We start from the raw sequence: 23,144 nt of genomic DNA, 5'->3' as shown, positions 1-23,144 counted from the left end.
ACTCTTGTGATATTAGTGTCGATACCAGAACTGCGGACAATGCCGCAAAGTGTGGCGTTCATTTTAAAATATGCGTTACTTAGTTTCAATCTCTTTATGTACTTCAGCTGTCAATTGCCCATTTCTCGAAGTTATGAAGACAGTGTATCTCTGCGTGGTGCTGTGTGTCGCCGCCGCCGTTTTGGGTAAGTTATCAACTCTTTAAGTATCGAATATTACGCTGAATATATTCCAGGAGGCTAATCTAAGTCTTTGACTGTGGGCCTAATTATTTTATTCTTAGCTGACCTAATAATGGCTATAATTTTTAATGGTGTAAAGATTTAACCTTAAAGGGCGCCTCACAAGGCCCGATAGCAAATTTAGGTTATACGCTGGAAGTTGTTATGTGTCCTCTAGGGAGCATTCTGCCGCAAAAATGATTCTTTTTGCCTCAATAATAGCTGAGAGAGAAGCATTTTAGTGCCAGAAACTCATGATTTCGGCAGGCGAACTTCAGTAGAACTTCCAGTTCAAGAGATCAGTAGTGCCTAGAGCTGTTTTGATAGGCTGACGCCACGCTCTTCGGTGCTTCAGTTCATCTATAAATCGTCATCATAGGGAAACACTTTAAGCCAAGCTAGCAATAAGACGTAAAATGAAGGGAGGAGCGCAGAAGACAAAGTAAATATCTCTTTCTATTGAAGATATGGCATGCCATATCCACCATAACTTCTTTGTTCTGTGTTTATCGGAAGTAGAATTCTCCGAATGCTCGTGTGAATGTTTATTCTAAGCTATGCTACATGAAACAGCGGAAGACATGTGCGCATAATATTATTCTTCCCCTGGTCCAACCATGACAAAAAAATGTGCCTGAAGGAGTATGATTGGCTGACGTCGTAGGATTTGCTAATCTATGAAACTAGATCGAGCTGAAATAAGCAATGTCGGTGAGAAAAGCATGTCATGCGGATTAGTAGAACGTTTTCAGTGCGCTACTGATCACGAGACAAATCTTTTCTGTCAGCAAATGATTTTGCTACGCGTATCTAACAGCGGTTAGCAAATGCCACCGGCCGCAAGCTACATTCACGCTGTTTGAGAAAAACCGATCTTACACCACGATCGCTTATGTATCAAACATGCCTATTCAAATCAGGTAGCCTTAAAAAAGTGGTATCCATGGGCACTTTACGAAGTTGCGCAGCGCCGCCTCCTGCTCCGGACCCCAACTCCACTGCTAACGTTTCCTCCACAGTGTAGTCAATGAGACTTGCAATGCAGTGATGTATGGGAGTAAGTGGCGATAGAAGTTCATCAGCCACAAAAGGCAACTCAGTTTACCCATGCCTGCCGCTGACGAACAATTCAATAATGATTCAGCGTTGTCACCACATACCAGAAGGTATCCGTTATCCTGTGCAAACCGTAGTAGCGCTACTCGCGTTGCTTTTGTCTGAGTCGTGGTCTGGTTTAGCGTTATCTGCGCTGACGTCAGGTGCTTCATCACGTACCTGAAAGGCCAAAAGAGCTCATGAAAGGTGCGGGAATATACCACGGCATCATCCAGGTAAGAAAGAGCGTGGTGCCAGCTTGTATCACGCAAGACACGATCCATTAGGCGCAGGCAAGTCCCAAGGTGCACTTACCATTAGAAATGGCATTCGACTAAATTGGAAATGCCATCTGTGATAGGTGAAGGCAGCCTGCACTCGGTCACAGCAAATTATCAACTTCCACTTGAAAGTATCCTCTACTTGCATCGAGCGTATCGAAATACTTGCCTTCGCTAACGTTGGAAGACTGAAGGAGTATAAGGAAGCGGATATGCGTCCTTGCTTGTTACCTCGTTCAGGTAGCGATAGTCAACATAAGGGCGGATCGTGTCATCCTTTCTCAGTAACCAACGCCAAAGGAAAATCCCACAAGCTATTTAACTTTCAACGACACCTGTACCAAGAAGTCTGTCCAGGCTGCTGTCTAGTTCTTTCCTCTGAGCCAAGCTCACCGGTCGAGGATGGCACTCCTTGGCACGGGCGGGACATGTCTCAATTTTGTGTCTGATTGGCATACCACAGGCAGGCTGCTCTGCGAATTCCACGTCATGCTCATTCAGAAGCGATGAGCTGTTGAAAGGCGTTGAAATCATTTCGTGGAGCCTTTTCGGGCGATCGTTGGGCCCGTCTGCGCGCGAATAATCGTCGAACGAATTTGTCTCTGCCACACGGCGCGAGCGTTGCAGGTCGACATGGTGCACCCTGTCGGGAGGCAAAAACAATCAAAGGAAGCTGGCGATAGGGTGCATCGTGAGTGAGCTATGGGCAGGCCGGGCCAAGTGGGGTTAAGGCTCGTAGGAGTGTGTAGCCATTAGGTGTGAACGTCTGACGTGGTCTGGAGCGTAGGTGGCACGGTGACATCGTAAAAACGGGAGCTGCATGCGGCGGAAAGTGTACTATGACGAGGGGTGAATGTCCGTGGAGGTAGTACAGGTGAAGACTTGGAAGAGCTCAGAAAACCTTTCACAGCAGCACCGAGGACTCTGTTCGTCGTGGAGATATGATTTACTAATGTGAAGCATTATATTGCTGATGCGGCGAAAAATCCAGCGTAGTTGCGATCACCGATGGCCCGATAGGGCTGCGAGCCCCTGACCTTTAGTAAAAGTTCAACACATGTCGTTTGGTGTAAAATAAGGGTAATTAAGGTGAAATTATTTAAGGTATAGTTACTGAAGACACCCAACCCACGACTTCTGGAGGGCGTCAAGCCCTCGACCTTTGATGGCAGTCGAATACACGACCCTTAGTGTTAATTAAGGTTGACTTAATTAAGGCACAATGAATTGAGGTAGAGTCAATTAGGCCACTTGAACCCACAACTTTTGCTGGGAGTCGAGCCCTCTACCTTTGATGCCGGTCCAAGCAACGACCTTGCATTGTGGCACAAGTACTCATTGAATTTTTCGATCTCGGGGGTCGCAGAAGAATGTATGTTGTGTATGGGGTGGCGAAACTTGGCAAGGTCGTAGGCAGCAGAGTCGTCAAGGTGCAGAACTCCCCTGCCGACTCGCAACTTGGCTAAGCGAGCGACGTGGATGCATCCGGTGAGGGATCGAACGGGGGTTTCGGGAGAAAGACCCGGCGGCGTGCGGTGCGGTCCGTTGGGCCGGCGATGTTACCATTTTCTCGTGCCATCGTTGATGGAAACAAAGGCAATAAAATGGCTGGTAATATTGTCGAGCCGATATCCTTGACGAGACCATTAGGCACATACATGCATGATAGAGACTCCTGGTAAAAGGCCGAGACTGCGGACTGCGCGGCAGCGCACTTGTCTGTCCAGCAGTCGGTAAAGTGGCAGGTCGAGGAAATAAGGCTGGCCGAATGAGGATGGCATACAGGTGAAGGGAGAGACGTGCTTGCTGCTTGACGTAAGGGCGTTGGCAGAGATGAGTCATATATCATGCGGGAAAACTCTGGAATAGGGCGGTAGGTAGCGCCGTAGGTGTTCAAGATGGTCTTTCGTAGCTCGTCTTAGGAGCGCGGGTCAGGTGATGGAACGTGAGGAGGAGTTGGAGGTCGAGTGGCAGGACGTAGGATAGTGCCTGATACTTCAACTCCTGGATCAAGAGATTGTTCAGCTACAGAGTCGCCTAAAGTGCGTGAACCATGTGCTTACGTACCCGGGTCGAAACAACGTTAGTAGTGGGGTGGGGCTCACCATGCTCACTAATCGGAACTGGGATTCTGGCCAGTTAGCCATGGCAGCGTAACTCTTTGTAGGAGGTGCGTCCGACCAGGTCACAAATGATGGGTCGTAGCGGAGTGCGAGCACACCAGAACCAGCGTAGCAAGCTTCGAGAACAGAACTGCACGTGGAGCGTGAACTGCCCATATTTAATTTCCTCGTCTTTAAAAGCCAGTCCCAAAGCCCCGTCTGAGAGCTCCGACCTTAGCGTCGCCGGGTTGTGGCGTCGGTAGGCGCTACAAGGTATGCGTTGGCGTTGGCTAAATCATGGTACCCGCTGCAGGTAGGCAAGTCCACCGTCACCCCAGGTCTAGCAGCTGAGCTAGCTAACAGCAGAGTGTTGTGCATGACACCAGTAAAGCTTTCAATCGGACGAATTGGACCGCACAATAGCGCTTTCTCTGGCGACTCGTTCTGACTTGTAATGTCTGCCACAAGAGGTGGATGCATTGAGCAAGTATACCGCTGTGGCTCCAAGCTCTCCAAAAACCTGGCAAAGGCTTCGGAGAAATATTCGTCTCGCCTTTAAGGGTACATCCAACCACAGAGAGCACCTCATGTGCAGCGCTACCCTGTTCAACGTTCATCAAATTGTCAGGACCAACGTTCACAGCAGGGTTCGAATGTGCAGTAGTTGTTACCGCCGTTTGGATTTGTTGCTTGCTGGTGGCCACCTTTTACAGCACTTACAGCGGCTGTAAGTCAGACCCATATGATGCCTTGGCTCTTTCTTGTGGTCACTGCCACTCATACAAACAGACTGAAACTGTCACACTTCTAGACCTATGTTGGCTAAATACTGGGCTATTACTGATATTCACGCGTGCCTACCGGACCCTTCGCTAGATCGCGCCACTCCAGCGGAGCAGCAGTCCCTCAGTAGCACATTCGCAGCAGCCTTAACAGTCAGAGCTGAGACCACTAAGCTGCGGTTCGCGTGGACTGGCAGAAACGGTGGTTTCAGGTCAAGGCGAGAGGGCGAGTCTCTAACTTTGGGCGTTCATCCACTTTAGCTATACATGCCAACACTGGCATCAACCACAGATTGAAAAAATTGCTGGCTCTCGCGTAATCGGGAGTATATATAAACATGGAATGGCAACCAGCAAAGCACATCAGTTGGAGATAATACTAGCCCCAATCTTAAAATGGGCGTACTTGGTGTTTGCAACCACACATCCCACCACACCACACCGCACCACGTCATACTGTGAACCATTGCATATAGACGCTGCCCAGCTAGAAGAAGAAAACCGACTGAAGGAGACATCAGAGGCAGCGAAAGGCGCGAAGGAGACCGAGCGCAATGCCCAGCTAGAAGAAGCAAAGCGCCTGAAGATGGTGCAACCAAACGCCTAAGGAAATCTATATTCTTGCTCCCTGATCTCGACGGAAGGGGTCACGTCTTGGGCCGCCACTGAGCAAAGGGCTGGCTTCACGGAGCATTCGCTTGACAAGGCTCGCTGCGTGACGTAATGCTCTCTCCTAGCCTTTTCCTTCATCCATGAAGGCAAAGCAGCATATCGGATGGTTCCGGCACCACGTCACACAGTTCGGCGAGCGCAGTAGATCAGGAGCAAATTTCATTCCCACAATTGAAGTGTATGGTATCCAGTATTCGCCTAGAACTTCCCCCCACCCCCTTTTGGAGATGACAAATAAACCTTCAGCGTACGAGAAGTTACAGTTTGTGTGATACTGTGCCCAATCATAAGGAAAAGCTCGGAAGCAGTATCTAGCGTATCTAGCAGTATCTAGCGGAAGCAGTATCTCGGGAGTTACTAGCGCATGCAATGCGGTCCTGTACAATGGGAGAGGGGATCTCGTTTTGTGCTCGGCAATTTTTTTTCTGTCCACTTCATTAATTTTAAGGGCCGCCATGGGTGGTGTAAGAGATGGTAAGATGCCTTCACGTCGTACTAAAACGTGGCTTGCTGTTATTGAAAAAAAACCATCCTTGAGGATGCAACCGTTCTAGGACAAATACGCAGGCGTGCAAACTGGAAGTCCAGCTGGTTAACATAACTGTCTGCGTCGGGTGCGGCGACAGCAGCAGCTGCAAAAAATTGGGCGAAGCAGCTCCGCAGCTGCGTAGTCGAGGTCCTCCTTCAAAGAGGAGCGCATGCCTAGCATTAGGAGGTGCTCTTTGGGTCAAGAAGAGCGAGCCTGGCAGTCCATCAAGGCGGCTTTCAATTAACGGTGAAGGTGCTGAATCAATCCGCTGCGATGGATATGGCGGATTCCAGGCAGGCACGTCACATCGCGGAAGTGTTCACATACGAACGGTCGGCCGCGATTGGTCTTACAACGCTGGGACATCCGAAGCACGAGATCTAGACACTGACAAACGTCCCAGCGGCTGTACATGCCGTTATGTTAGTTATACCAAAGGCCTGAGGTGAGCTGGAATAACTGTCTACACAAGTCAGTATGAAGAGAGCACCTCGAGATGCTGGCAGTGGGACAGCGATATTGAAAGTTAATGTGACTGAACCGAGGGTCGGGTGGATGAAAGGAGTGATTTGATGCCGGCTCGGTTTGATGCCGAATCGGCTTGGAGCGTTGACAGTGAGGGCATTCGCGAGCCTAGCGACGCACGCCATAGTTTACACTCAGCCACACAAAGCGTGAAGTAATTAGACACTGGGTGGCAGGAACTCCGGTATGACTTACACCGTGTAGCTTGGTAAGTACTTGACGGCGGAATGTAAATGGAAAAAAATCTCGCGTTAAACCCCTTGACACGTCGCAAGTGATAGTGCCTGAGGAAAAGGGAAGGGGATGTGGGACTGTGTTAATGACGTAGTAGAGGACCGGAAGTCCCTAAGACCGACGTCCGAACGCTGCGCATTGGCAGCTTCTTCTAAGACAAGTGTGGCCGCGGATATTGCGCCCATACGGGAGCATGCATTTGCGGCTGCGTTGACTGGGCCTTCAATGTATCGTATATCGGCGGTAAACACGGAGATGAAATCGGGGTGCCGTATCTCGCGTGCTTTATAAGATTGGTGATTACCGCGAAAAGCGAATTTAAAGGGCTTGTGATCCGTGAGGACATGAAAGCTTGCTTCTTCCAGCAGGTGTGGGAAATTGCGAACGCCCAAGAATAGCGCCAGTATCTCGTGGCCATACCTGCTGTAGCGCGTTTCTGCAGGCTTCAGCTTCCGGGAGAAAACAGGAGTGGGCACCTGGAGTTGTGCTGGAACTGTTGTAGAACGTTGCTGACAGCCGCACTAGCTGTATCGGTGATAAGGCACATTAGTGCAGCATGTAGATGCTGCACGAGCAGTGTGGCATCAGACAATGCATTTTTGGCTGCGTGGAATGAATATTCAGAATGAATGAATGAATCCAGAATAGTGGAGCGGGTGGAGCCTTAGTGGTGCGCCTGCGGACTTGCGTTGCATAACCGTCGTTTTGAAGTGGTCACAGCGGGTGCCCGTGCTGAGCTGCGTCCACCACGTCTTGTGACTCCTCAACCTCCTCTGTACTGAGTGCGAAGGCAGCGTGCAGGAACTTAGCGGGCTGGGACGTAACGCGCTGAAGGTCGAAGATGGCCTCCACCTAATTAAACCAGGTTGCAGGACTTTGTGCCAAAAAGAAAACTTCACCGTGAGGAGGTCCTCTGCTCTGGTCGTCCGTCTCTTGTTCAGGGATTCATCCATAGTGTTGTGGTCGCAGTACAGTCACGTCAGGGTCGCGACATTAGAGCGACAGGTCTACTACAGCAATGTATGAGTCAGTGAGTGAAAGACCTGGGAAACGTTCGGACCTTTGGCAGGAGCATAGAAAGACCTTTTCTATTCTTCTTCAAACCTCGCAGCTCGCAGCCCGAGGCTATGAGACACACGCACCGGGGCGCTCCATATATAAAAAGGTACCGAGGAAGATTCCGATGGCTGCTACACTGCTCGTAAAAAAATGCCTCTTTCATACCATATTTGGTGACTGAGTATGTGTTATTAGGTGCGCGCCACTCATCAATGGACGTCTATGACGCCAGCTTGGATCTGTAGGTATGTGATGCTGAAAATGTATGGCAGTGCAATGACAAAAAAAATCTATTAATGCTCTCTGATTCTGCCAAAATCAAACCTATGCCATAAGGCCTCTGCAAGGACAGAACTCCCAAGCACTAGCTGGCTATGCCACAGGTCTGCTTGGTAGGTGCCACTTTTCAAAGGACGCCTTTCGCGCATACACTTGTATGAGCTGCACCATGAATGCACTGGACTCTTTATTGCGATTCTCGGAAACTTGAATAACTAAGTGCCACTGAACGTGCGAAAAGCGAGGAAGCAATTCTCAGCGCTCGCAACCAGCTGCGTGCGACACTTCTCGTTTTGGATGCCACACGTTGGCTTGTTGCGTGACTCTCGAGAGAGGATGGCAACGAACGAATGGGCCCGAAAGCTACTCCGGAGCGGAAGCTGGGCAGGTCGTGCGCATTACCAACTGCTTGCCTGTTTGCTAGATGTTTGGAGATGTGCGCATGCCTGCGCAACCTAACGCATATGAGTAAGCAATGTTCAGAAATAATTGTTCATTGAGAGGCGCGTATAAACGACAGTCCTCTTGACTATGACGTCATTGGCGAATCATAATAGATGGGACCTAAAAGTCTTAATATAAGGTGTCTAGTTTTTATGCGATATTGTCCCGTTCTCCTGTTTGCAGCGGAATATTTATCTTGCACGTTGACGACAGTATTATCCACAGACAACGGAAGCTTTAGAGCGAAGCGGTATAGGCTAGCCGTTTCGTCGGTCCATCCGTCTGTCGCCTGTACGCCGATAACTCCTCCAGCCTAAGCCCATGTGGATACGCGAAAAAAATGGAAAGAGAGGCGCGTGATTGTTTCGACCAGTAGTGACGTCGTTTCTCTGCATGGCAGCCGAACGCGCGTGCTGCAGTTTCTCGACGGCTTGGGCTGGCCTCGCACCATGTGTCCTCCTAAGGACCAGACAGCTTTCGATCAGCAACACCGTGAGCAGAATCGGTATCGATGTTACAGCCCGCACGCAACAACAGTCTCGTGCAGCCAGACGCAAGCAGCAACTGTGTACTGAGGATTGGGCAGCCCACCAAGCCGCCGTTTAATTAATGAATCATCTAGATTAACTGAGTGATAAATACCGGTGACACAGATTTCAGCTTTGCTGGTTAACCATCTGTACGGAATGTTTGGACAGTGAGCTTTTGGAACTCTGCGCTCACTACTTTTCTGCAGAAAATGCTATGTCACGCTGATACTACACACTCCGTTCGTAACCTGGAAGTGCCGCGTGCGCAGCGTTAAAGAAAGTAAAGGTACACAAATGATTTCTGTTGTGGGTAAGAGATACGCCCCAAAGCATGCAAACTGCTTTTATGGTGCCATAGGGAGAGGGGTCTTCTCTCTCTCTTTCTGATTGGCTGATTTTCCCCAGAGTTTTCGCAGCACTACCAGGTGTCGGTGACAATGTAGTGACATAAAATTCGAGACTCCTGCTCAGTTCTCGTTTTTTTCATCTAATTACAAAAGAGTTGCAGCGTCTAACAAGTGTAGTTTAAATAGATTGGCAAGTACCGCTTATGCAATAAAAAGAGCTTCAGTCTTATTGTGAGCGTTATCTTCGTAAGCAAGAAAATTTGAGAAACATGTAACATGCGTACAAAGTACCACAGTCGATACTTGTGTAGTGATCAGATTTTATTGGCGTAAGGCCATTATTTCTTAATAGAACATCGATTAGGAAGATATGCCTTATATATTCCAAACAAGTCAAAGACACAGGTTTTATTGATTTGAGAAATATTTTTGGTCAAAAGCCATGTAAACGTGAAAAAATATGTGCCGTCAAACTAACGTATTGGTGATCTTGCTTAGGTGCGAAAATACGGAATCGTAACAGCCTTCTGTTGGTATCTCATGTAATAACACCACCGTTTAATGAGCCTAAATGTGTTAGACGAAATCTTTACCAAGGTTACTTAGGTCTTTATCATGACTTCACCCCAAAGCAAACAGACGGTAATCAAAAAGACTGGGCCATTCTTCGGCTCAATTCATGCAAAAATAAATTTTATAATCGAAATTCTCGCTGACTGATTGTGGAACACACATCAGCTTACCTCACATTACATTTACTTGATGATTTATAAGTCATGTCACGTTTTCGTTTCTATGCTCCTAGCACACCCACACCACGGCGAAGGTTGGCGCAGAAGAGGTGGACCACCTGGTTTCGGAAGACGACCAGCACTGTGGTTTTCCCCAGCCCTCGTAAGTATAGTGAAGAATAAGTCGATCAGATCATGGAATAACCACTAGCTTCTTACTTGCCAAAGCTGAGCTAATGAAGGATAATAATCGGTCGATGAATATGTATGTTCTTGCGTAGCCCCGAATGCGTGTTGAAAAAATTGGGCCAGAAAATTATTATGCGCTATCAACTACACATTTTACAACTATAGTGGTTCCCTAATCATTTTTGTTTGGTGTGCTGCCATCGCTGACAATGGGTGGAATGCCCAAAGGATTTCCCGAATTTTTACTTCATAAAATCCTGCATAACCGATGCGTATTTTATCCCTGGACCAAGAGATTTTCAGTCAAACTCTGGTTCTCAGCAGTTTCAAAAATACTGCAGCAAAGAATAACTGTGCCTCTCATCTCGAGCACCCGTCTTAAGAAACCGGGGGCGCTATAACGTAAAGCTATTACAAATTTTTCTATTCCCATCCTGCCATCAGGCTTTTGTGATCATTCAAAAACTTTTTTGAACCAGCCCCACTTCGCCTGTGTGTCATGCGACGTCAAGAAAACCGCGATAGCTCGCTATCTGATATGACGCGTACACACTTATTATGCACCATTGAACCGAACAAAAGAAATAGTTATTTCTTATTCGACATCTTTTCACCATTAGCCCTGGTCTATTGGTCAAAAGTTTTCAGGCTGCAGCTAGTTCACCTGCTCGTCACGCGACGACACAAAACCGCGAAAACTCACCGCGTCAAAGTGACGAGCACGCGTTAAAGATGCAATAATATGCCGAACAAAACTGAATTTTTTTCAAAATAGCCTCAGGCTGCCAAGTTCTAAAGGGAATAAAAGGTGACTGCCGCCGATCGCTCAGGCACTGGCTACTCCAACCTGCCGGAGGGCATGGGTTTATTTGAGCAGAATAAAATTTTTGCGTAGCCGTGTGACGTTCTCAAGGAGGTTCGGGATGTTTACGACCTCACTCTGCTAACTCTTTTATGCTGAAGATCCTATTTAGCGGATTTCTTAGCCTTCCGTTGCATGCCGCCGCGATATTTGGCCAGCCGCTTTAGAAAATCAAGCTAAGTAAGGGAAAGCGGACCAGCCGCAGACGCCGGCACCAAAATCTCTGTCCAGTTATCGATTTTCAGTGCAATGGCTCGGCCTCTTCGAATCCCTCTCCACATAGAACGTGCGCATCGCCTTTTATTAGCCAATTTTATAAGAGAAGCCGCTCATTGTAGGCAATGTTATTCATTTTTAAAGCAAACAAAACTGACCTCCTATAAACAAGGAAAGTGTTTTATTGGTCTGATCAGGCAACCCTTCGTGTCCCTGCCCAATGCTTGCGTTGGCGGTTGCGCAAATTTGACGTGAGGAGATTGGAATAAAAACATATTGGAATACTTTTGCGTTATAGGGCCCCAGCAACGAGGGGAAAGAATAATTCCCGTATACATTATTGTGTTTTGCATCCCGTTTAGGGACTTTATGATGTTTTGTAAGTGACGAGTTTTGCCTGGTGCCACCTAAAGGCATCAGTCTCTCCTATTAGGCCATGCAAACAAAAACATAGACGAAATGTATACAATGTAAATGAATCGATTGGCAATGAGAGGGCGGCAGGATAGTAAAAAGAAGGAAAGAAGAAACGTGCCTCGCTATTTCGTCGTCACCGGCAAGTGCCACTTACACAAACGAAGGCGACGCAGTGTACAATACCTCATGGGGTGAAAAAAACAACCTAGGAGGAGCGGCTACACTACTTTAAATTACACTGTGACTTTGTTGTGTGCGCCACACAGACCTGTGGCTTTTGACTTCCATGAGTAGCAAAGAGCGCGTCTTTCCTTTACAAGGCCCATAATTTGCTTTGTAAGTGAACCATATATTGATTCCCATCAACACTGTATGAACTGAGACGCTGCGGCGTGTGGAGAGAACGTATAAATGAGTTCGCCTTGTATGAATCGAGGCATGCCTGAAAGTAATTAGAACAGCCAGAGTTTTTAGGCACCATTGCGTTCAAACGCATTCTAAGGGCCTGCTATGAAAGGGCGCTAATTATTTGAACATTTCCTATAAATATGTTTAGGCTTGTGCAATACAAAAGTTCGAATAACACATTTTTGTTCTATACATTAGGTAAATAAAAGTTGTCCAGCTAGAGTCTCTTTTTTTTTTGGTGGCGATGCCTGAGTGTGGTGCTACAAAATTTTTACACCTTTATTTTTCTTCCAGGTTCGTCAACTGTGCGCGCAAATTCGATTCCCATCATCTGCAACTCCTCGGGTGACCCTGGATGGCAGCACAATTGATGTCTCATTAGGCAGTGAAGCTACGGTGAACCTTTCCCCTTCAGGTTATATACTAACATCCCCAAGCAGTGGACAGACATCCCCGGCAATTACGTTCACTCCAGGTGTTTGATACTATCCAGTCCGAAAAATGACAATAAAACGTACTCCACCATCAACACAACTTTCAAAGAAGCAAGACGAAGTGTGAGGACCAGAGACTGTGAGCCTATATAGAACGTAAAATAAATAAAATCAAAGCGTAAATTGCACAAAAATAAAGTACTGTGACACCGTCACCACAATTGTTGATGCCAGTTTGGATTATTAGCGCGGTTGCAGCTTAAATTGCTTCGTACATTTTCCAGCCAGTTTTCTGATATCGTGACGGGTACTGCGCCGTTTGACCGCGGCAGATTACTTACATGAAGGGGCAGACAAAAATTATGCTACAAATTTTGTTCTCTGCGATAAAAGTCATACGAAGGTTGAAGCCTGGCTGTAATGAAGCATTGGGCTCATTTAACCTAAGTTCTCAGTGATGCAGGAAGTAGCGTCTATTTTATGCTCTAAACACGTGGCAGCAACCGTGAGCGTCTAGTTACAAGTGTAATTTTTATTCACAATCTAAACGTCAGACACAGCATAGCTTATAGCTGCGGTCACCAGTCATGCCCTTCCTCGTGTTATCTAAGTAGCTATAGTGATCTATTGATCAGCGCTAGGGCGCGGGTTCTACAGCCAACCAATGCAACCGCGCTACAATAGCATGTCCATGCGAAAAGCCTAGTGTACAGAGCATTTATATATATATATATATATATATATATATTGTAAGCGCGAGCGCTATTTGGGCATATCGATGCCTTCATCTGTGCATCAGACTCATCATGTTTTGGTTCATTCAGTGCTACAGCTCTGTACTGGGAAGCTGCTCTGAAAGAAAACCATCGTATTGGTTGACGTCTCACAATTGGCGGAATGTGATTCGATTCTTTCCCACGTCATCTTGCTTTTCCGATTCCACTGGAGATACTGTCGGGTCGCCCTTAGCTTCTCGTCAAACACTTTGAGCCAGAACACAACCCATCCACCATTGCTACTACCATCTCTGCTCAGCCAGCAAGGCCGACCTGGACAGTGAACACCAAGGACGTTACATAAAAACTGCTGGAGGGGAAGCTCCCGTAGCTTCTTAAAAAGAAAGGTGAAGCCAATGCTTTCCCGTTAACCACCTGAAATGAAGCCTTGTTGGCTGATCTCCGCTTATAGATTGAGTGATTTGGCTTTGTTATTGCAATGGCTGTCTAATAAGAAAATAAAAGCTCGTTTTTTTCAACAAAAATAATTTCTTCTGATTCTTGGTGATGTTCTCCCCAATACAATATGTCAGGACATTCAGGTTTCACAATGGAACCAGTAATACAGAGATAGACGTACATCAATATTTGTCTGTTAAAATGAGCCCACAATAAGGAGGTTGATTAACTCATGGGAAAGCTTGCGAAAAACGCGTGTTTGCCATTTGTTATCCTTTATTCAAGGTTTTATTGTGCCCCTCCTGGGCAGCTTCACCTTCGGTACATCGTTTCCACTCCATCAGTTTTTCTTTAACCTCCTTGGTAAACACCCACCAACCAGACCCTCCCGTATTTGCTGGACTCCGCGGCTGACGACTCGGAAGATTGGACCAAGCACTACAACAGAGCAAGCAACGCCAATAATTGTGATGACACACACAAGCTAAAGTATATCGCTTTTCACCTCTCCGAAGTTGCCAAAACGCGGGTCTTTAACCAGGAATATTCACCCAGCAGTTTCACCAGATATTCTGCATGACGCTCTGAAGTCGGGAATCAGAAGGTGGCTACGTGCATACAAAAATTACAGGGTCCCTTAAGAGGTGAACAGCGAAAGCCTACTTTCCAGAAGAGGGTATAGCGCCGAAAAAACACAACACACAGCAAGCGAGACGGGACAGGCGCAGCTTCCAACTGTCTATTCAGCGCGTATGCGAATGAATATAAGGTGAAACAAAGATGGGTAGCAAGAACCACACATGCGCACGAGGTTTTTACAAAAAGCGGATAAATATAGGTGAGGTACACACGTATCTCACGTCCGTGTATCTAAAAAAGCAGTTTCATTCTTCCTCCTCTAATCATTCGCCTCTTTCTCTTTGCCTCTTCTCTTTCTCTTCTTTGTTTCAGTCTATAATGCTCACTACTAAGCATTTTTAGCCATTTGTAATATATTGTGGTCATTACAAGTCATCGTTGGACATGTTGGTCAAATCCTAGTCATCATTAGTCTTTACTGGTCTTTACTAAGCATTTTTGAGTCATTCATAATGAACTGTAGTCTTTTCAAGTTGTCGTTAGATATATTGTTCATTTTGTAGTCATTACTAGTCATTACAAGCCACTTTAGTCACAACTAGTTATTACTGGTCATGATATTACTTATTTTATTTCACAGTAGTGCCGGCTTTCATTTGGAAGCCCAGGCAGGAGTGGTACAAACATCACGTGCTTTCAAACTTTTTCGTCAAGGGAAAAGAAAAAATATTAAAAAGACAGCCTAATAGGCAAGGCAAACGTATGCAAATACGGAAAAGAAATATGATGATGCCGTCACATTTCTGCCAATAGGAAAGGCGTAATAAAAAAACACATCAGAATATGAAGCACAAGCAAAAGAGACAATGAATGCATGACATTACAAACATGTTGGTACTGCAGATAAAAAGGAATCGGGAGTGGCTGAGTTGACCACGCTTGGCGGAAGGCCGCTCCATTCGCGAATCGTCTTGGGCAGGAAGGAAGAAAGATATGCGTTTGTTCTAGCACGCGGCAATACTATAGTTTGATTGTGTTTACCTCTGGTCAGTCGCGATTTATTAAATTGCATGTAGTTGTCAAATCTCATTTTAGTGTGGCTGTTAACTGTGTTATACATTGTTTGTAGACGGTGCATTTTGCTACGAGTTTCTGGTGTCTGGAGCCCAGATCGCAATCTTAAAAAGGTGAGTGAAATGTGCCAATCATAAGCATTGTAGATAAGTCTACGAGCTTTTTTTTTTTTTACTCTTTCGATAATGTCTATACCAGCCTTTGTGTGAAGGTCCGAGACTATATCGGCATACTCGAGTATTGGCCTAATAACTGTCTTATATGCGGTTAATTTGGTAGCACTAGTGCAGTTTTTTAAGCGGCTCTTTAATAACCATGACTTTTTTGTTGCTGCCGCTGAAACTTACCGAACAGGAGCTTTATAGGTCACCTTAGAATCAATTGTAATTCCAAGACATGGGAATTCCTCTACTTATTTATATATCCATATTATTTATCTTCTAGGTGCAAATTAGCGGATTTTTTACGTGTAATAACCATGTGCGCGCATTTCGAGATGTTTCGAGTCATATGCCACTGGATACACCAGTCGTGTATTGCTATTAGATAGTCAGTTAAGCTAGATTGGTCATCCACAGATTGAACGCTCGAATAAACAATACAGTCGTCCGCAAAAAAGCGGCTCCGCACGGAAAATTTGCAAGGCAGGTCAGTTAGGTAAATAAGAAAAAGAAGTGGCCCTAAACCGAGCCCTGTGGAACCCCCGAAAGTACAGAGGCGAGCTACGAATTCGAGGGCATGTGGTCAACTCACGCAGCCACCGAACAAGAACTAACACAGTCACCGCGATCAAACTTCAAGAAAATAGGGTGAACTTTATGGCTTATGCGCAAAGCAAGGTGGATTTTCAAGTATGAATTATTGCCCTTAGTGGAACGTTCTTTAAACCCGGCCTCAAGAGGGCAAATACCATTTCAAATAGCGCATGCCTATGGAGACGACGTTTTATTGTTTCTTCCAAACAAACACTGTTTCGCCAAAATTTATGGTTGTCTCAGTGACCGGGTAAACGCACACTGAGGAGGAGAATGCGTTAGAAGTAGGCTTGACACTGACTTCGTTTACTGCTTAGCTAAATAAATAGATTTATCATATATGATCCTAGTATCACTGGTGTCTCGCAAACTTATACCGGATTAACTTTGCGCTACAGCTGTTTGCATGTTTTCGTAGTAGTCCTTCAGCAGAAAGAGCTCAACGACCGCTTTGCTTTATATACAAGCGGACTTTTGCATGTTATCGAAATCAAGGAACCAATCGAAATTACAATTCGATATATTGTGATTATATTTGATTAATTACTAAAAGATAATCTATTTCTTTAATTTTTAACGTTACTTTGCTCCCTATCTTGATACCATTTCGGAAATGCTGTATATACAACGAGGTGGCCTGAATATTTCAATGCGCACTCTGGCGCGATTCGTAAGTCGTTTAGCTTGCGTAAGGATAGCTTTTTCAAAATATTGTTTAATATTTTTGTCTTATTTTCTTGGGATGACATGTGCCAGCGACAAGAAAAATTTGTTCAGCAAGTAGGGTGGAGGGAAAGGCTGCACGTAGTAATGCACAAGCACCTTGCGCTCAAGATTATGGTTACTCAGTGCCTTGACGGTCGAATCTGGATTGTGTATGAATCGAAGCGCTTCAATGTCATTTGAACTGTAACAAGGTGGTTCCGATAGGGCCAGTCAAAACCTGAATATTCGCCCGTAGTTGATATTTATGTTTAAGCGCAATTTCAGTTTTTCTGCAAACATCTCAGGGACCACCTCCCGGCACCCTTTACTCGTTCACCACTTAGACTTAAGCAAATAATTGTAACAGATGACTACAAGCGCTCACGTTTCCTGAATAGGTGGATATATATTCAATGTATTTTATATAATGTTACATATCATTTACTCCTAATAATGCTGTTCATCTGTTACAATCTCAAAATTAAGATTATATGAGTCATATTAATACAGAAGAGAAACATGGAAAACACGGGGAAGGCGGGAGATGGAAATTCAAGACGATGAGCAAAACAAGAACAAGGTCAAAGCAGGAACCAACGTTTCGACAAGTGTACTTGTTTTCTTCAAGGCCCTGAATGCCTTGTATTTCAAGTCAAGACCATATCACTAAGGTGTCAAGGTCAAGGCCAAGACAAGTCAAGGCCTTATAACTATGGTGTAGCTATATGATTTATTCCTTCTTTGAACGTCCCGAGCAAAGTGATTATTTAAATAACAGGACGGAGCCACCAATTTTAACCTAATAACAGTAATAGAACTCTGAAGCAGCTCTTTCATATACTAGAAAAAAAAGACGGCTACTTTGCTTGCAAATCCACTGACAGCTTACAAAGAGCAGAAAATGGAAACGAACCGAGCCGATGACAGATGTTGTTTGTCGGAGTTTTTTCAACTGCGTGCTGACAAAAGCGAAAAAATTTCCTATTTTTAGGCCTCCTAACTACGTTCTTTTTTCCTGGTTATGGCAGGTCTGCCAGTGCCATGTAACGCAGAGCCTTCAGCGAAAGCGCATATAAGTTCACTTGGGTGGCCACAGTTGTACATGGATAAAGCGATGAACCACGTTGGCATCAGCAATTCAGCAAGTTCACACTGCGAAGCTACCTAAGAACAGTAAGTCGTTTAGAAATCAGACGTGTGAGCTAAAAATGACAACATAATAACTAGGCTTTTGCTCGGTTACCGGCACCCGCAGACCAGCATCTAACTATTGGAAGCGGCTTCGGTATGCACAGAGCCGACCTAAATTTAGCTGCTTTTCGCCGATGCAGGTGGGCTACTGTTCTTAATCGTCGCTATTTTAAGGCACTTCTCCTTTCGATACTATCTTAACGCTCTACTCCCGTTATTTAAATATGACGTGTATATAACGCACTTTACGGGTTTCGCGTAAAATAAAACAATACGTGGACCTTTTTTCGCTCTCGTTTGCATAGATGCGAATATCACGAATTAGTGCAAGCAGATATCATGAAGTAGGATATCGCGTTATAATCGACAAGTTCCCATTGCCGATGCGTTTCTAAAACGCCATAAACTATATACCTCACATTAAGATCGGCTATCAAATAGCCATATTTATTGTTGGAACTAGAAATCTCTAGTTTCGTATTGCCGCCACGATTGTTACAAAATTCTTCCACTCCAGAAGCGGAATCTTTCGCAACATTCGCGTAGAGGATACGCTGTTTGAATTGATGGTGTGGCGCTATCTTTATGGCGATATTTTTTTTTTATGTATCGAGCACCCTCTTCACGAGCAGCTGATTGAATATACTCTCATAATTTTTTTAATCTAGCTGTTTTTCTCACGAAGGCTGCTAGAAAACATACCGCAGCAGCAGCATCTAACACCACTGCCTAATAGAAAAGCCATTACCACACAGTGTTTCTTACATCGAAGCAGTACATGGCAAGGTTCTGAAAAAAAATGCTTGCATCTATTGAGCCGTGTAGATTTCTTCCCATACGTGGGTTGACCGAAAGATAGTGTGATACCGGGCCCACCCGGGGCGGAGCTGAAGCAGGCTTTAAACACTCCGCGAACGTTTAAAAGCAAGTTGAATATCTTAGGTCCAAATGCAACCTAAATCATACATTAAGCTTATAAGAGCAGATAGTACGCGCTGACCCGCGTAGAGCATGTCTACGTTCGCACCAGTCTCTGTTTGTCGCCGTTCCAAGCGCTTGCGTGTCTCGTCGCGCTCTCCCATGGTGACGGCTTCATAAGCGTGCTGCCTGCCAGGACCGCAAGGCGGAAAGAAATGCGATTCGTCCATGTGGCCCTGATCCTACAAAGTTGGAACGTCTCAGCGGAGCAACGATTTGGTTCCGGAGGGAGTTTGTGGAAAATCATTTTGTGTGGCCTGTGTTGTGTGTGACCACTTGCGGTTTTCGAGTGACCTCACAACCATTACTGCACTGCGGTACATCGACGAACGGATGGTCACCGTGTCTACGGTGAAGCAGTTTGTGCCTTCTGAGTGTGGTGAAACGCGCGTCGGTTCTACCCGCCGGGATTCGTTAGTAGAAGATGTTCTGCAGCGTATTGCCACAATGCATGTGTATGCCCCCCCCCCCCCCCCCCACTGCTTCATCACCTTCCGAGGCTTAACAACATTGAGGAGTGACTAGTCGCACGTGGCCTCCACTTTATGTGCATACGGCGTTTCACGCATATCCATATACCGTTCGCCATTACGGGGCCCGCATACACAGCTTCGCTGGTCTTGCACCTTCGCAAAGTGGAATGGCACTTAATTTTATTACTTCATATATATTAGGTCGCAAAAGAAATATTAAAGTATATTTTCCTTCAAGGACATCGCGCTCATTCCAGCCTGTGGTTCTGGTTTCCAAATTAATGTTTCAAGGCGATTTCACTACCTTTACTCATTATGGAACATGAACAAGGCATGCTTGTTTGTACTTCTACGTTAAAGTGGTTCGAGAAAATTAGTCTATGAAATACCGGGGAGGAAGTCCTGCTTGCCTTCAAAGTTTCGTCCTTCGCATTCGCATCCCTGTAGCTACCTTCAAAGAATATAGCGAACCTACGAGCTTATAGTTACCTTGTTTATTACTGATGGGACATACCTGTTGTGCAGTAACTTTGTGAACTATGCATGAGCTACTTGAATCACGCCCATACTTCAAATATTATTTAGATCTCCTTGACTGAGAAAGTGTAATAAATAATTTGCAATATATTTGTCCTTCCACGCAGGGGAATAGCAAGCCGAAATGTTCTGCAAGATGAATGCCCGCACTGGTTTTATCCTGGTTTTATCAGCTGCTATCGCCGGAGGTAAGGTTTAAAGCATAACTATTCCTAGAGAATCTTGAAATATACATGTGATAAAAGTTCTAGCTTAATGCTTCTGTAAATTATGTTTCAGACTCCTGGTTATGAAGTGACCATATTTTGGGCACCTAAGATAGCGTTTTTACATCGCTACCGCTTGAATCTACGGCCTGTCTAACTTGTAGTGTCGTCGCAGACATGCTCGTTAGTTTTACACAAAGAAAGCCTATTATAACAGTTTACTGACTACTTGTGAGCTGTGATTCGCGGCGACAAACTTTGTTGATTATAAATGAGGAGGTGTGGTTTTGATGGACGCACAATGTATCCAAAGATTTCGGAAAATAAATATATAAATTAAAACAGGAATCTGCATGTGGAGTAAATTAAAATTTGGGTGACACCTAAGCATTGCCTTTAATACTGGAACGCGATATCATCTAGAGATGCCTCACTACTTCTCACGCTTCCCGGTAGTGGTAGCGTATATAACCGTAATGCTTACCCGCAAACGCTCGCGGTGAACGCTATGCATGAAGGCTGGCTTTTTGGTAGAAATTCGGCCTCTTGCATGGCCGTGATTTGGCAGAGGCGAGCGCCATCTGGAAATGTTTCGAGGAAGCGGGCGCGTCACTTCATGGACTCCGATACGTTTGCACACCGGCGTGCAAAAACTGCGGACGCCGTCTGCGGTGCATGAATTGTAGAAACGGAGGAAAAGGGGCTTGCTTGAGTTTTCGCGCAACAGAATTACGTGTTCTCGTTACTCAAATTACAATACGAAAGCTATAACGTCTGTAGGTTGTGTGTTAGTCGCAGTTTGCGATTTCTCCTCGTATTTTAGCTTGAGAAATTGAATTAGTTCAGGCAATTCTTTCCGTCACATGGAAGACCTAGGTATGCGTGGTTCGAAAATTTCTTTGCCAAAATGATGCCCGACGCCGGGCGCGCAACGCCTACGTGGGCGTTGGATTTTCTGCGACACTCGTTCGTTAACGCTATCGCATTGAAGTGTCGCCCAGATAGGCTATTATTATGCGTGTTCACTGAATAACCCCACAAGTTCAAAAGTCAGCACTCTTCGTGGAAGCCAGCTATTAAAATATGCTCATATTGGGTTGTTAGGCCCACATTTCCAAATTTTGTCTCCCTGAGCGGTACGCAGATGTTCATCATAAGGGACTCCAGTTAAGGAGTAGAAGTTCCTTTTGCATGTCGCGAGCACTAATATGACCATAAATTTCAGGTTTATGTTGCAGACTGTGTCGGATAGGGGACGTATGTGCCAATTTTGCAAGACTTAGAAGGGTACTTCTTTGGGCTAATTGGTTACAATTCGTGATCAGTGTTACTTGCGCACCACTTGGAACACGGACTGGGGAACAACCGACACAAGGTGCGCAAATAGCAGTGTTCAATAATTTGCCAGAATATTGCTTTATTTTCAGAGCAAAGTAAAAACTGGAGAAAGAGACATCATGACTTCATCAGTGCGCACTCGAATTTGTCAGCATAACGAGTCAGCACTTCCTTTCTTTTACGGGAGGAAATTCTTTGCATTTGTATGGTATTGCACATTCGCATCGAAATACCGTATGTCATATCGACATCTGCAATGCCTGTGACGTGGCTTTATGTGTGCACGTACTATTCTGGAAGTTTTATTTCCTTAAGTGGCTCGTGTGAATAGCTGCTACCCGAAAAGAAAAACCGATGTCTTGTACAGTGATGCAAAAAGTATCATCATCAGGAACGGCTCATGCCCGCGTAAATCAGCAAAGATGTAATGGCTGATTATGAATAAAGAAACGAAAAAAAGAACGAAGGAAAGTAAGACATATTGACAAAAAAACGAAATAAGCAACCAAGAAAAAAAAGAACAAATAAAGAAAAATGCGATTTAGAGAAAGATGAAAAGAGAGAAGAAAGAAAGAACGAAATAACCTTTAGGTAGGGTACTAGTTGCTCGCATGGGTCGTTGAGGAAATTGACCTACAGCCCTTTATGTTTACTTCACATTGCCGTCGTTTTGTCTGTCAAGAATTAATACACCTCCGATCATATCTTGATGCACTCACGTGTGGAGGCTTCAGTCTTGGTGTCTTAGATGAGCGTAACATGATTCCGAACTTTTTTTTACATGTATACAAGCTGGAAATATGAGGTCAGCACCTCAAGCTTGTATTCGAAACTTGATACATGTGTACATAAAATGTTTTCACATATCCGCAAATAATTGGGCAAAATAGCAGCTTCGGTAAACAAAATTGGGGAGGGTTTGCAAGAAAAGCTACGATTTATTTTTATAGCGTAAAGCCAGAGACAGTGGAAAAAAAAAAAGATCGTTGAACCTTTTTTTTTTTCATTAGCTTCGTGTTTTCTGATGTCTGTCGCTGCTGTTGCCAAAATGCGTTATTCCTGCAATGTTAAATTACTAATAGGAGGTCCCCCTGACAGTTCTTGTAACTCCGGGACCTCCTTCTGTACTAATGATGAATGATAAAATAAATAAATAAATAAAATCAGAAATGCAGGAACCGCCTCTTTGGTAGGTAGTGCAATAAATGTAACAAGAACAAATAAGAAAGCCATAAAAAGTACTTTCAAATCTTGATGTCTTCTCAACACGAACCACAGGTTTTAAAGAGCAAGAATAAACAGAGCATGGTTGCAAAAATGCCCAGTTTGGTGGTCTGAACCGCTTCACTGAATCGAAACAGCTTCTCATGTGAGTCACTCATCCAACGATATGTGGCCCCTAACTCGAAACTAAGTGAACCGAGCGTTCAGGAACATGACCCGGAGCCTGTATTAACGTGCACAGATTAGGAAATAGCTTCAGGCGCGTGTGCATAAACAAGTGTATAAGGGCGTATGCATAGCAGTGGGTTTATACCAGTTAAAAGCAACAAAATTAAAACACATATCTTCCGACGCAAGTGCCATGCAAGTGTAAATAATTAAAGGGTATTAGTGTAGAGTAGAGTAGAGTTGCTGATTTTTTTTTTCTTTTCTATGACAGCTTATCCAAGACACCGGACCAACGTTGTTTACAAAAGCGCACAGCAATGGCCTGGTGCGGTATACCAGTTTCCAACTGTGCCACCTTTCTTTGGAGACCAATTACCTTGGCTG

Source organism: Dermacentor albipictus, chromosome 2, assembly GCF_038994185.2.
Source record: "Dermacentor albipictus isolate Rhodes 1998 colony chromosome 2, USDA_Dalb.pri_finalv2, whole genome shotgun sequence".
In the NCBI taxonomy this organism is placed as follows: Eukaryota; Metazoa; Arthropoda; class Arachnida; order Ixodida; family Ixodidae; genus Dermacentor; species Dermacentor albipictus.
This window is presented reverse-complemented; position numbering follows the sequence as displayed.